The sequence below is a fragment of the Podarcis vaucheri genome (assembly GCF_965113315.1).
Source record: "Podarcis vaucheri genome assembly, chromosome: 12".
NCBI classification, from domain to species: domain Eukaryota; kingdom Metazoa; phylum Chordata; class Lepidosauria; order Squamata; family Lacertidae; genus Podarcis; species Podarcis vaucheri.
In genome coordinates this window covers 60,241,976-60,257,523 of record NC_138750.1, presented here as the reverse complement: position 1 = coordinate 60,257,523, position 15,548 = coordinate 60,241,976, and the positions used below count along the sequence as shown (strand labels likewise).

Genomic DNA, 15,548 nt, shown 5'->3' with positions numbered 1-15,548 from the left:
AGCACACGGAGACACCGCTTACCTTCCCGCCGGAGCGGTACCTATTTATCTACTTGCACTTTGAGGTGCTTTTGAACTGCTAGGTTGGCAGGATCAGGGATTGAGCAACGGGAGCTCACCCCGTCGTGGGGATTTGAACCGCCGACCTTCTGATCGGCAAGTCCTAGGCTCTGTGGTTTAACCCACAGCGCCACTCGCGTCCCTCCTTGGAGGAATATAAACACAATAAACAAGCTCTTCTGCTGACCTGCTTAAGAAAGCTGGAGGGGCCGTTTAGATGGAGATGTCATCTCTACATGGTTGCGATTGGCCCCGTACTAGTCCCAAAACACGCTTGGGGGATTCCTAGTGCTGACGTCATGCTATGGATCTCATCGACCACCTTCTTAGAAGCAGATCTCCAAAGCCTCAGACTAAGAGACCTTTCCAAGCCGTATCTTAGAAACGTTTTAAAACAGGCAAATGGATCTGAAGAAGTTTAAGGAGGAGTGGGAAAATTTTATAATGCATTTAAGAGAACACTGCAAACAGCTAAAAACTTTGGCAGGATTTGAGTAACACTTGCAATTATGGTAAAAATGGATTGCTTAAGAAAAACAGATAAAACAAGAGAAGCAGTAGAAAGAAGATTGATAAGGGTAACCATGGAAGGGCAGAGCAGAGTCGAAGGATTCAGAGAATCCTAAATGATGATGTTTAATGTTTGAATGTAAATTTGCAATGCAAAACTTGAAACCTTCTGCGTGTAAATCAGGTCTACCGTGACTCCTTTGGTTACCCAGACACAAAATGCAGTGCTATAACAGTTTAACTCCCATCATCCCTGAGCTCTGGCCTTGCTAGCTAGGGGTGATGGGAGTTGTAGTTCAACAACATCTGGGGACCCACAGGTTGAGAAAGGCTGGTTTACAAGTTTTGGCCATTGTGTTAAAAACAGCAAATGAGTTCGGTCAAGCTGTGTTGGGACTGGACTGTTTTCCGACTGCAGGTGGAGCCCCACCTGGTGGAGCGGTCCTCCCTGCAGGCATAGATCTAAATAATCTGGTAGAAAGATCCTAGTCTAGCCTCCTCTCCTATATGCTAGCTTTCTGGGTGCAAGGGTGAGTGGCGGAAACACCCAAGTCTTCAGCCTTCCACCTGCAGTAAGAAAGTGCTGCAGTCTAAGTGACTTCACCTCTTCGACTAGGCCAGGGGTCTGCAACCCGCGGCTCCGGAGCCGCATGTGGCTCTTTTACACCTTTGCCGCGGCTCCGGGGTGGATACTAGCGAGGGGAGGAGGCACATTGTGTGCCCCAACACTCCCCACTGTGGCGGGCGCTGTACTGGCTGTGACGTCGCATGGGGGCGGTGCATGTGTTAGTCACGCACCGTCCTGACATCACCTTCCCGCCCGCCCGCTACATTGTACGCTGGTCACTGCATTGAAAGGGGGCATGTACGCTGGTCACTGTTTTGAAGGGGAGTGAAGAACACACACACACAAAAAGGTAACTTGTTAATTTAACGTTTATTTCTATGAGGAGGAGTAATTCTGAGGGGTCAAACAAAGAAATAATAAAAAAGTGACAAAAATTTATTTTTATAATGACGAGTTTTGCGGCTCCCAGTTTTTTTTTCCTTCGGAAACGGGTCCAAGTGGCTCTTTTTGTCTTAAAGGTTGCAGACCCCTGGACTAGGCATGTGAGCACACAAAATCCCGATTGTAAGAGCTAGGGCTGTCTTAAGCATATCCGGCACTGCGGTGCAAAGATCCCTCCTGCGCACCCCCCGGCAACTCCAAAACAATAATAATAATAATAATAATAATAATAATAATAATAATAATAATAATAATAATAATTTATTATTTATACCCCGCCCATCTGGCTGGGTCTCCCCAGGCACCCTGGGTGGCTTCCAACAAAGTATTAAAATACAGTAGTCTGTTAAACATGAAAAGCTTCCCTAAAGAGGGCTGCCTTCAGATGTCTTCTAAAAGTCTGGTAGTTGTTGTTCTCTTTGACATCTGGTGGGAGGGCGTTCCACAGGGCGGGAGCCACCACTGAGAAGGCCCTCTGCCTGGTTCCCTCTAACGTGGCTTCTTGCAGTGAGGGAACCGCCAAAAGGCCCTCGGAGCTGGACCTCAGCGTCTGGGCAAGGGAGGGGGCGGTGGAAAATGCCCTCTGCCTCCCCCACCGCCCTGATCCCCTGCGTGGTTGCGGCGATCAAACGGCAAAACGTGCTGGCAGACATGATCTCCGGCGTCGGGGCACCCGAGAAGGCAGCCCAGGAAGGCTGCGCGCTGCCTTCTGCCAGGAAGCAGGAGGAGGAAAGCGACCGGGATCAGTGCCGCCTTTAGCAGAGGTTTGGAAGGGAAGCTATGTGCAGTGTCCATCCTAAGCCTCTGCAGGGATCGCTCTCCTTCTGTGGAGGCTTGGGAAGTAAGCTGCATGCCCTCCAGCCATATAGGTGGCGTGGCACAGCTGGCGGGCGTGCAGGGAAAGGCGAGGCTGCCGGCAAAGCCGCGCAGCTCCCCCACTCACTAGGGCGCCCCTGAGAGGCCGGCGCCCTGGCGCAACGCACCACTCAGACCAATGGGAAAGACGACTCTGATCAGAGCAATGGATTCTAGGCCCAAAACCTCAAACCACCAGCCAACTTGAGGATCACATCCGCAGGGGTAATCTTTACCGACAGGCAGGCTAGCATGTTTACGATCAGAGATTGCTCATCATTCTTTACGAAGGAACAGGTGATGATAATTGTTTGGATGGGAGGCTTTTATCCATTTCCGCAGTCACACAATCAATCAATCGTAAAACGAAAAACAAGCCACAGTCAGAAAAATGAAAAAGCCACACAAACAAAAACGCAAAAAATAGCAAAAACAAAAGCACCAAATGTAATCTGTTCCGGAAGTTTCTTTGACTTCCGAAATGTTCGAAAACCAAGGCGCAGCTTCTAATTGGTGCAGGCGCCTCGGAAACAATAGCCAACAGCCGCACTGGATGTTCGGTTTCCGAAAAACGTTTGGAAACCAGAACACTTACTTCCGGGTTTTCGGCATTTGCGAACCAAGGCGTTTGCGAACCAAGGTAGCACTATAATGGACTGACTGCGCTTGATTCTCTGTTAATCGTCTGGCTACTTCAGCTGACAACCTTGAGCTAGGTTAAGAGCTTTGAGAAGAAAAGTCACTTGAGGCAGGGACAGTTCACATATATATTGGCTTATTCCAACCTCTTTATTCTTAACGGTGACTGCTCCTGCTCAGGCTGCGCGGAAAAAGCAATTTAGTTCCTGAAATTCATTCTGATGGCGCAGATAAAATAGAACGGATAGAATTCTACAGGATGTGTTGCTAGTGTGTTAAAATGGCCCCGATCCAAGGATCCCCAGGCACGCAGTTCCAGATGGTGGAGACGTCAGGCACCATCCAAATGTCCAGGCATCCTCAATTGGTCACAAGTGTCTGATAGGTAAAGGTAAAGGGACCCCTGACCATTAGGTTCAGTCGCGACCGACTCTGGGGTTGCGGCACTCATCTTGCTTTACTGGCCGAGGGGGCCGGTATACAGCTTCCGGGTCATGTGGCCAGCATGACTAAGCCACTTCTGGAGAACCAGAGCAGTGCACAGAAACGCCGTTTACCTTCCTGCCAGAGTGGTACCTACTTATCTACTTGCACTTTGACATGCTTTCGAACTGCTAGGTTGGGAGGAGCAGGGACCGAGCAAAGGGAGCTCACACCGTCGCGGGGATTCGAACCGCCAACCTTCTGATTGGCAAGTCCTAGGCTCTGTGGTTTAACCCACAGCACTACCCGCGTCCCTTTGTCTGATAGCCAGGTGCAAAATGCGCCTGGCGAAATTTGAACATGAACAGGCAGCCTGCATTTCTCTGCCACGCTTGGACTGGGGCCAATTAAATAAATTGAGGTTAACAGCCAAGGGGAAGCAAGGTTTTTAAAAGGTCCCGGCGAGCGTAACAATCATCACTTTCCTGGGACCGCTGCAGGCCTTCTGGAAACGGCTCTCGCCGTCGCTTTGAGTTTCACGCGGAGCAGTTTATAGTCAGGGCGGTTGTCAGCAATGAACCTGCATCCGTCGTGTGGTTCAGAGAAGCAGCTCCAATTCAGGCTTTAGCTCAGGCAACCAGGCATTTGACAGCAGCAAGTCAAGGTGAAAAATCCGATGGACTCCCAGACAACTAAGGTGCTACAAAAATATTTTCCATTTCCTCCGAAGAGTCACTTGCAAAATGCAACACCCTTTAGCAGAGTCAAGTTTGCACACTCGGGATCTAACCCAGCAGACAGGAATCAGGTAGAGATCAGGGGTTGTGGTACGAGTCATGCAACACGTTGGCGACTAATATACACACACACAATACAGTGGTACCTCGGGTTAAGTACTTAATTCATTCCGGAGGTCCGTTCTTAACCTGAAACTGTTCTTAACCTGAAGCACCACTTTAGCTAATCGGGCACCCTTAATGATATTCCAAAAAAAGTTTAGGAGAATCTTTATGTACGCTACATTTGCTGCCAGAATTTTAATTGCAAAAGGTTGGAAGGGAGAAACCATCCCATCCAAATCAGATTGGCAAAACAAATTAAGAGAATATGTAGAATTAGCAAAACTATCAGCAAGGCTACAAGATGTTACAGAGGAAAAAATTTCCAGAGAGTGGAATATAGATAGAGTCTATGTAAAAGAACATTGTCAAAATATCAATCCGTTGGCAGGTATTGATCAAGTTTGTGTGCGTGAATAGGACTATTTTGGAAAAATCTAAAACAAGTTAAAGAGTAGGGAGAAAATAAAGTCAAGTGCATATCCAAAAAATCTAACTCGGGAACATAATGAGAAGATCAGAGGTCGTGTTAAATTGAAGTATAGAATGGGGAACAAAACAAGCAGCAATCAAGGAATCAATGTTTCTCTTTATTTTGTCGTTAACACCTATTGATTATTTCTGTTATGCAGTTTTAAAACCAATAAAGCATTTATAAAAGAAGAAGTCAGGCTATCCCTCTCCAGATAGCGACATATATCTAATAAAAATAATATGAAACCATTGTCTCATGTAGCTGGTCTCAATACTGTTTTTCTGCATTGTCTGGGGCCCTGTCAACTCTACAACCCAATAATTATTGCTTATTCTGGGGCAGAAGTATTGGTCTTCTTTAAAATGTATTTGAAAGTTTCTACTTCTCCCCCAAATTTATTTTGGAGGTTTACACTCTACCCTCAAAAAGCAACGTCCCTGAGAGGATAAATATCTAGGCAGGTACAAAAGAGGTAGTAAAGGTAAAGGGACCCCTGACCATTAGGTCCAGTCGTGGCCGACTCTGGGGTTGCGGCGCTCATCTCGCTTTACTGGCCGAGGGAGCCGGCGTACAGCATGTGGCCAGCATGACTAAGCCGCTTCTGGCGAACCAGAGCAGCGCACGGAAAGGCCGTTTACCTTCCCGCCGGAGCGGTACCTATTTATCTACTTGCACTTTGACATGCTTTTGAACTGCTAGGTTGGCAGGAGCAGGAACCGAGCAACGGGAGCTCACCCCGTCATGGGGATTCGAACCGCCGACCTTCTGATCGGCAAGCCCTAGGCTCTGTGGTTCAACCCACAGCGTCACCTGCTTTCCTGCAATTACCGGCAGCGGGTCTTCCCATCGCTTCCTAAAAAAGCCACCCAGAGTCTGAGTCCTTTTGTAGGAGAAGAAGATGCTCTACCTCTGAGCTACTACACACGTCTCCATGGAAGGACTCCTTTGCCCATAGCTGTCAACTTACAGATTTGAAAATAAGGGACCAGCAGCCTTGAAAATAAGGGATCAGCAGCCAAAATAAGGGATTTTCAGAGCACATGCATGTTCAACTTCTGAGCCCAGCCAGCAGCCAAATGAAGCCTCAAGCGGTGGTTCCCACAGCGCAGCAACCCAGCAAAGGGGATGCAGCAAGGAAAACCACCGTCACCTCTCTGCTGGGAAGCGCTGAGCAAAGGCGAGTCCCCAGGCAAGGCGGTTGATTTGATCGGCATAAGGCCTGCAAGCTCCACCCCCAGTCGTTCTTAGACTCCTTATTGGGTGAGCAACGCAGCCAAGCAACACAGTTGGAGCCTCCCTCCTCCCTGGCCGGCCGGCAGGGAGGGAGGGAGAGGAGCTGCTTCCTTTGAAACCCGGGAAATGTAAGGGACATAATCAATAAGGGACAGCAGCGGGACACGGCGCTGGGATAAGGGACTTTCCCGCCAAATAAGGGACGGTTGACAGCTATGCCTTCGCCCAGTGCACCTTGAGGAACTCCCTGCCACAAGATGTGGCAACGGCCGATGACTTGGACGAGCTTAGAAGTAAGGATGAGACAAACCCCTGTGGCTTTAAAAGGATACCAGACAAATTCAACCGAGAGCAGGCACAGCAAAACAGACCAGTAAACGAACCTTGCATCTTAACCTTCGTTCATATAAAAAGTCAATTTGTTAATTTATGATCCAGAGCAGAAAACGAAAGGAAAAGACCAGCACGACCCAATTCTTTATCTCTATTTAAACCTTCTTTTTTTTTAACCTCTTCTGCCATTGCTCTTATCTTCTGATCGGCGCAACGGCAGCACAACCACCCTGAGTATTCTTTTTAAATGTATATATTTATTATTGCAGATGCTTATTCCAAGCAAATCAGATCTTGTTTATTTTTCTCAATTGGCTTTATTAGTATTCTGCAAGCTACATTGGCTTCCTCTTCAACACAACAACAAGAGAGAGAGGAATTCCCCTTCGCCCGGGCAGTTTTCACTTTTTTCTTCTTCTTTTTGCAGAATGAAAACAAAGATCTTGTTGTAGGGGACACAATTTGCCTAACGGAGGGACGGTAGCCAAAAAAAAAAAAAGAGGGGGGAGGTAGAGAAGAGGGGAAGAAATATCTGGGAAACTGTTCTGTTGGTTTGGCCCAGAAACGAGAGTTTGCAGAGAAGGCCGGGAAATATTTTGTCTTCTGGATTCAGCGACCCGAGCCCCGATCCCTCAAGTAACCTCAGACAAGCGGCTCAGAGCTCAGACAGACAACCTCCTTCCCTGAAGTGGCAACTCTCAAACTCGCAATGGCAGCTGCCCTGACCTCCCTGCTCCCAGTTCTGATCTCCGGAGAGGGAAGTGATTTTGGGGAGGGCAAAACAGCCAGAACTGTCAATGTGACAGAGAGGAAAGCTTTTTGCCTTGGGCAACTTGGAAACTACAACTAATCCAGAATGCGGCAGCTAGACTGGTGACTGGGAGCGGCCGCCGAGACCATATAACACCGGTCTTGAAAGACCTGCATTGGCTCCCAGTACGTTTCCGAGCACAATTCAAAGTGTTGGTGCTGACCTTGAAAGCCCTCAATGGCCTCGGTCCAGTATATCTGAAGGAGCATCTCCACCCCCATCGTTCTGCCCAGACACTGAGGTCCAGCGCCGAGGGCCTTCTGGCGGTTCCCTCACTGCGAGAAGCCATGTTACAGGGAACCAGGCAGAGGGCCTTCTCGGTGGTGGCACCCTCCCTGTGGAACGCCCTCCCACCAGATGTCAAAGAGAAAAACAACTACCTGACATTCAGGAGACATCTTAAGGCAGCCCTGTTCAGGGAAGTTTTTAACGTGTGATATTTTATTGTATTTTTGGTTTTTATGGAAGCCGCCTAGAGTGGCTGGGGAGGCCCAGCCAGATGGGCGGGGTATAAATAATAAATTATTATTATTATTATTATTATTATTATTATTATTATTATTATTATTATTATTATTATTGTGGCTAGAGCAGACGCAGCCCTCCCAACTGCTTTTTATTTTATTTTATTTTATTTTTATTATTATTGATACCGCAAGAAAAAAAGAAAAAACACAAATAGCAAATTACACACAGGAATAACCATAGACACATAATTTTCTTAACATAGAAGGAAACTCAGAAGAGAAGGACTAGAGGAAGTCAATTAAGAGGTTTAAAAAGGTGGGATTTTTAAAGAATTAAGTCTGTTTTTATTCTTTGTTTATTGTTCCTTTTTCTTTTTTCTATATTGTTGTAATTTTCCCTTTTTTCTGTTTTTGTGTGTTACTTTGCTTTGTGGTTTTTGTTATAATTGTGGAAAATTTAATTTTTTTAAAAAACAAAACAAAACCAAAAATCCCCATAATTTTCTTAACAATAAAACATAAATCGGTCTTAACACTAAAGACCCAGCCTCCTATCTATTCCATATTCCATATTACTTACTGCCAATTACTTATTGCCAATATATACTTTTATCATAATTAAACTTTTTCTTAATATATCTGTTAGATATAACTGTTTTGGGACTACAATTCCCATCATCCCTGACCGCTGGTCCTGCTAGCTAGGGACGATGGGAGTCGTAGTCCAACGGTATCTGGGGTCCCATGGCTGTGTTAAGAGTGTCAGACTAGGACCTAGAAGAAACCATTGTTTGAATCCCCGGCTCTCTGCCACAAAACTCACTGGGTGTGTGGCCTTGAGCAAACTGCTGCCTCTCAGACCAGACTACTTTACAGGGTCGTTGTGTGGCGAAAACAGGGAGGAACAGAAACTGTAAGTGTCGCCTCAGATTCTTTGAAGGAAAGGTGGGGCCCAAGCATAATAAATAATATCTGTGATTTTTGCATAGCTGTCAACTTACGGATTTGAAAATAAGGGACCAGGAGCCTCGAAAATAAGGGATCAGCAGCCAAAATAAGGGATTTTCCGGACACAGGTATGTTCAACTTCTGAGCCCAGCCAGCAGCCAAACAAAGCCTCAAGCGGTGTTTCCCACAGCGCAACAACCCAGCAAAGGGCATGTAGCAAGGAAAACCACCATCACCTCTCTGCTGGGAAGCGCTGAGCAAAGGCGAGTCCCCAGGCAAGGTGGCCGATTTGATCGCCACAAGGCATGCAAGCTCCACCCCCCAGTCGTTCTTAGACTCCTTATTGGGTGAGCAACGCAGCCAAGCAACACACTTGGAGCCTCCCTCCTCCCTGGCCGGCAAGGAGAGAGGGAGAGGAGCTGCTTCCTTTGAAACCCGGGAAATCTAAGGGACATCATCAATAAGGGACAGCAGCGCGGCGCGGCGCTGGGATAAGGGAGTTTCCCGCCAAATAAGGGACGGTTGACAGCTAGGCAAGAGTCTTAATTGCACAAGGATGGAAGAACGAGGAAATCCTGATGGACTACGCAGAATTGGCAAAATTGACACACAAACGACGGGACAACTGTGACTTTAAAGATGAATGGGAACCTTTTACAAAGTACAGTGGTACCTCGGGTTATGTACTTAATTCGTTCCGGAGGTCCATTCTTAACCTGAAACTGTTCTTAACCTGAAGCACCACTTTAGCTAATGGGGCCTCCTGCTGCTGCCGCGCCACCGGAGCACGATTTCTGTTCTCATCCTGAAGCAAAGTTCTTGACCCGAGGTACTATTTCTTGGTTAGAGGAGTCTGTAACCTGAAGCGTATGTAACCTGAAGTGTATGTAACCTGAAGCGTATGTAACCCGAGGTACCACTGTACTTAAAGAAGCAATAAAATGAACTGGACTCCTTGGCAGGTTTTGAATAAACACTCGCAAACTTTTTTATTGACAATAGTCAGTTAGGTAAATTAAGGATCCATATAATTTTGTAACATGAAGAGAGTAACATTTGTTGATAAACCAGAGAGAGGAGCTGGGGGAAGTCTGGAGGGGGGAAGAGGGGTTATTTTATGGGGAGGGGGTGGGGGAATTAAGGATGATACGTTTTTTGATAAAATGTCTTGTTGAAATTCCTAATAAAAAAGATTTTAAAAATAAATAGATAAACCTCACAACACTTTTTTTTGAGGGTTTGAAAACACTGTTTGGTTTGTGTCTCTGCAGCTACCCAGGAAGGCAATCAGCGCTATTCTCCACAAGGCAGAGAGGGGTCCCCGGATTTGAACCCGCGACCTTCTGAACGCAATACGTGCCCCCTTACATCTGTGACTTGCAACTGGAAATTCCCCAGCTCATCGCTCCACTAGTCCAACGAGTGGCTTGGCAAATCCATCCCTAATTCAGGTCATTGTTGCCTGAGGAGGTTGGAAAACAGAAAGGATCTCTTTCGGCAAACAAGGCTAAAAATAAAAGTCTGTGCTGCTTTTTGGTCTCGGTATTTATTTATTCAACACCCACGGTTCTCCCCACTCCTCATCTAATCTCCGCAACAGCCCTGTGAGGTAGCTTCATAGCTGTCAACTTTTCCCTTTTCTTGCGAGGAATCCAATTCGGAATAAGGGAATTTCCCTTAAAAAAGGGGGAAACGTTGACAGTTATGGGTAGGTTCGGCCGAGAGGCGGTGAGTGGCGCCCACGGTCACATCTAGTGAGCTCCGTGCGCCGAGTGACATTCGAACTCGCGTCTTCCAAGTCTGACACTCACTACACTGCCTCCACTGGACATTCCACAAGTATTTAACCCGAAATAACTAAAGGGGGGAAATTAAGGCACACTTAAATGCGATTTAAGCGTTCTGTTATGTAGAGGTGTCGCCTGGAATACTGGATTTGCAAACATTTAAAAGATAACAGCAGGTCCTTCCCTTCCTTTTCTAAGAATCATAGAAATTGAGTTCGAAGGGACACCGAGGGCCATCTAGTCCAACCCCCTGCAATCCTGGAATCTCTTGCCCAACGTAGGATTCGAACCCACGACCCTAAGATGCAGAGTCTCAGACTCTATCGACTGTACTGAAAACTGTTGAGGAATAAATTTCAACAACCCAAATCACTGCCTGCGATCTCCCGATTCACACACTCGGAGGGGACAATCACCTGTGAAAACATTAATTATGATTTTGAAACTGTCAAGCTTCCTAATTACTGGGTTGCGTTCAATGTTCGCCCTACTCAAAATAAACTCGTTTATTTTGTGAATGGACAGGGAAAACATGGGCCCATCCATTTCCAAGGGGTCTATCCTACATAAAGCTTGGTTTGATGCAATTCCCTGCGTGGTACCCAGCGAAAAAGTTCCATTTGCACAAGGAAATTCCCCTCTCTCTCCTCTCCTCTCCATGTGTACCCCTAAATCCATTCTAGGGTTCACCCAGCTCTTCACAGCATATTTTGGAAGGGGTGTATAAGGAGTAGCTAGGTGGGGGAGAAAGTTAATAATGATGATGATGATAATGTATTATTTATACCCCGCCCATCTGGCTAGGTTTCCCCAGCCACTCTGGGCAGCTTCCAACAAAACACTAAAATACAATAACCTATTAAACATTAAAAGCTTCCCTAAACAGGGCTGCCTTCAGATGTCTTCTAAAAGTTTGGTAGTTATTTTTCTCTTTGACATCTGCTGGGAGGGCGTTCCACAGGGCGGGTGCCACCACCGAGAAGGCCCTCTGCCTGGATCCCTGTAACTTGGCTTCTCGCAGTGAGGGAACCGCCAGAAGGCCCTCGGTGCTGGACCTCAGTGTCTGGGCAGAACGATGGAGGTGGAGACGCTCCTTCAGGTATACAGGACTGAGGCCGTTTAGGGCTTTAAAGGTCAGCAGCAACACTGACCTTAAACACTGATGGTCCTTAAATGGGTTGATGGTTCAAAACATCTCAGGGCACCAGCTTGGCAAAACCTGCAGTAAATTATCAACCCCTGAAGGGAAAGGATGCAACGTGGAGTGTTTCACATTCCTGGTCCCCGCCAGCCGCTCCCTTTCCTAAGGCGCTCCATTCCGTTGCCCTCTCTCCAGTTTCCCAGCCCTGCCGATTCCCCCTCTTCATTCCATGGTCACTGAGAACGTGCAGGCTGCAAACACACCCTATATTAAAAGCACCCAGCTTCCTGCAAATAATGCTGAGAAATGTAGTTTGTCAAGGGTGCCGGGAGTTGTAGCACTGCGGGTGGTAAACTACGGCTTCCGGGGTTTTCCGAGTGAAGCCACGTGCATTAAATGTGCTGTAAACATACAGCGAATGTGACAGCTATGCACACGCCATACATTTAAAGCACAAGGCTTCCCCCCCAAAGAACCCTGGGAACTATAGTTTCGTAAGGGTGCTAGGTTCAGCAACAGGGAAACCACACAGCTTCTAGGATCTTTAGGGTGCTTTAAAGGTGCGTTAAATATGCTAACTGCTCATGAGGTTTGGTTGAGGCTAACAGATTGAGGTTGAATCCTGACAAGACAGAAGTACTGTTTTTGGGGGACAGGAGACGGGCGGGTGTGGAGAACTCCCTGGTCCTGAATGGGGTAACTGTGCCCCTGAAGGACCAGGTGCGCAGCCTGGGAGTCATTCTGGACTCACAGCTGTCCATGGAGGCGCAGGTCAATTCTGTGTCCAGGGCGGCTGTTTATCAGCTCCATCTGGTACACAGGCTGAAACCCTACCTGCCCGCAGACTGTCTGGCCAGAATGGTGCATGCTCTGGTTATCTCCTGCTTGGACTACTGCAATGCGCTCTATGTGGGGCTACCTTTGAAGGTGACCTGGAAACTGCAATTAATCCAGAATGCAGGAGCTAGACTGGTGACTGGGAGCGGCCGCCGAGACCATATAACACCGGTCTTGAAAGACCTACGGTACATTGGCTCCCAGTACGTTTCCGAGCACAATTCAAAGTGTTGGTGCTGACCTTTAAAGCCCTAAACGGCCTCGGTCCTGTATACCTGAAAGAGCGTCTCCACCCCCATCATTCTGCCCGGACGCTGAGGTCCAGCTCCTAGGGCCTTCTGGCGGTTCCCTCCCTGCGAGAAGCCAAGTTACAGGGAACCAGGCAGAGGGCCTTCTCGGTAGTGGCGCCAACCCTGTGGAACGCCCTCCCACCAGATGTCAAAGAGAAATATAACTACCAAACTTTTAGAAGACATCTGAAGGCAGCCCTGTTTCGGGAAGCTTTCAATGTTTAATAGGTTATTGTATTTTAGCGTTCTGTTGGAAGCCGCCCAGAGTGGCTGGGGAAACCCAGCCAGATGGCCGGGGTATAAATAATTTTATTAATTAGTATTATTATTATTTATTATTATTATTAATAGTATTGGAAGCCGCCCAGAGTGGCTGGGGAAACTCAGCCAGATGGGTGGGGTATAAATAAGTTGTTGTTATTATTATTATTATTATTACTGTGCGGAGTCGGCAAGAGCAGGATATGCTTTTCCAGTAAAATAATAATTTCTTAATTTGCGACCTGCACACATCAACGTGCAAGGGACCCCTCCCTGGCCCTCGGGAGGAGAGATGCTTTGCAGGCTGACACACACAAGAAACAGGATTTCCGAGGGAGGCCATGTCTTTGCTCACAGCCGCCTCCCAGGCAAACTTCTCCAGGCTATTGTGTCTTTAATTTATTTATTTAACAGCAGAAACAAACAAAAAACCCAGCCGGAGGATCCGGACAACACACACACACGCACACGTGTCTCTGGAGTGAGCACATGCAAACATTCGTGAGACGCGCCCCCCCCCCTTTTTTTAAATGGAGACAAGAAAAAGGAGATCAGGAACAAAAGCCCGTCCAAAAAAAGCAGCCAAAAACCACACACACACACACACACACACACACAGCAAAAGGGACCCAGGAAGTAGACTAGCTATTCGACTCTCCTACGCCACAATTCCCTAAGTGCCTGCTTCAGGTTTTTTTTTTTGGGGGGGGTATTAATTGGGAAGGAGGGAAATGGAGGGAGAAACTCGCAAAAACGATCCCTCGCCTCTCCTTGCCCTTGCAAAAGGAACAATGGTTTTTGCACAGAGTGAATCGCCGAGATTCCGTCCCCAAGGAAAGAGAGAGAGAGAGAGAGAGAGAGAGAGAGAGAGTGTGTGTGTGTGTGTGTGTGTGTGAGAGAGAGAGAGAGAGAGAGAGAGAGAGAGAGAGACCTGACGGCTATCCAATCCAAACCAACCCCCCCCCCCCGCGCATCGCACACTTGCTCCGCGGTTCCCCAAGTCCATCACACACAGGTCACAATAGAAAGCGCACCTTCCTGCTCTCCGACTGGAACCCGCAGGGGGTTGCAAAAATTTGCAATTCTATTTTGCATCAGACAGCGAAGGGGAGGGATAGGCAATGGAGAGCCCGGCGCCTGGTGTTTTCTCTCTCCCCCCCCCCCCTCCAGCAAATGCTCCCCCTTTAGGGATTTTTTTCTGGCAGCTACAGATACCCACCCCCACACCCCAAAATAGGAACCCACCGCCCAAGAAGGGTGAAGCAAAGCAATTAAGATTTCTTTGGTGCTTTAAAGACATTGCGCCGGGAGAATTGGCGAGGAGGAATAGAAAGCGAAGGAATTTCAGGTAATTGTGGGAGAGTTGGGGGAGCACCTCACGAAACGCTTGGAGATGGATGGGATTATATTATCTGCAAATTAAAGGTACACCCAGAGTTTCCCATTGAAAAAAAATCGCCTCTCCCAGGCATGGAGACGTCCCAGGAGAATGAAAAAAACTGGGGGTTAACAGGTGCAAAGGGGGATGGGATTGGGTCCAAAGTCACCCATCCCAGGAAGTTTTGGGGGGGCATCAGCAGGGGGTCAGGAAATGGACACTGTCCCCTCCAATAAACTTAAGGCAGAAAGTCCTAGGTTTGTACCTTCTCAAGAGTAGGCCTACTGAAGTTAAAGGGACACGATGATTAACTTCGTAGGGTTTAAGAGGAGTCATGGATCCTGAACCGCAACACCAAAGGGAACTTTCCAAGGAGCATATAATATTTATGGGGGGGGGTGGACAGGTGGAACAAAGAAAGGGGTGACAGGTGGAACAAGCTAAGAAACATTATGGACTGCAGGTAACCCAAGTAGCCTGCAGGAGACTTTGAGCGGGACTCGGAAGTGGCACAGGAGGTACTGGGTTCAAATTCTGAGCATCTCCAAGCCAGAGGATTGGTGATAGTGGTGGGGTTATTTTTTAAAACCGCAGGTAACAGGTGTTGTGGTCTGACTTCAGTGTTTTGAAAGGGGGGAGGGTAGAGAAAGAGAAAGATCTTCGCTCCAAGGAAGGCATGGTGCTGGGAGCTTGCCAAGACAAAAGTAAAAATTGGAGCCGATTTGTGGGGTGCCGCAGGTGCCCCCCCAAAAGGTGCGAAGGAGAAGCAGAGGTCGGTGGGGAGCAAACTGATGGAGTGGGGTGGGGTGGAAGGAACGGAAGATTCTTTTCTCCGCAGAACCGATAACAAAAGGAAAGAGCAGGTAAATCGAGGGTGAAAGAGAGTTCTCGATTTACCTGGATTCTCCTTTGGAGCGGACAGGTGCGAGGGAGCAAACAACTTAAGAGCAAGCAGGTAACCTCTCCCCCCCCACCCCCCGGGTATTTTCCAAAAGAAGAAGGCAACCGGTACCCCCCAGAGATGGGAAGGAAATAAACAATAGGGGTGCAACACACGCACCCCAAATAAACGCAAAACAAGGAACAAAAGGATTAAATTCGGAGGAGAGGCAGGGTTTTAGGAGAGGTGTAACAAGCAACAGACGTGGGGGGTCAGGTACCCCCCAAAACCAAAGGTCCCTTTTATTCCCGAGGAGTCGGCGCAGGTGTTTCCAAAGGCGAAGGAAAGAGACCCCCTAAAAAAAGAGGGGCC

General features: G+C 47.7%; 1 protein-coding gene across 3 annotated transcripts in view; it reads right to left on the bottom strand.

Annotated features, from left to right (window-relative positions):
• Nucleotides 1-15,548, bottom strand: part of NBEAL2 (neurobeachin like 2) — a 219,421-nt gene that overhangs the window by 203,598 nt on the left and 275 nt on the right. The window lies entirely within an intron of this gene.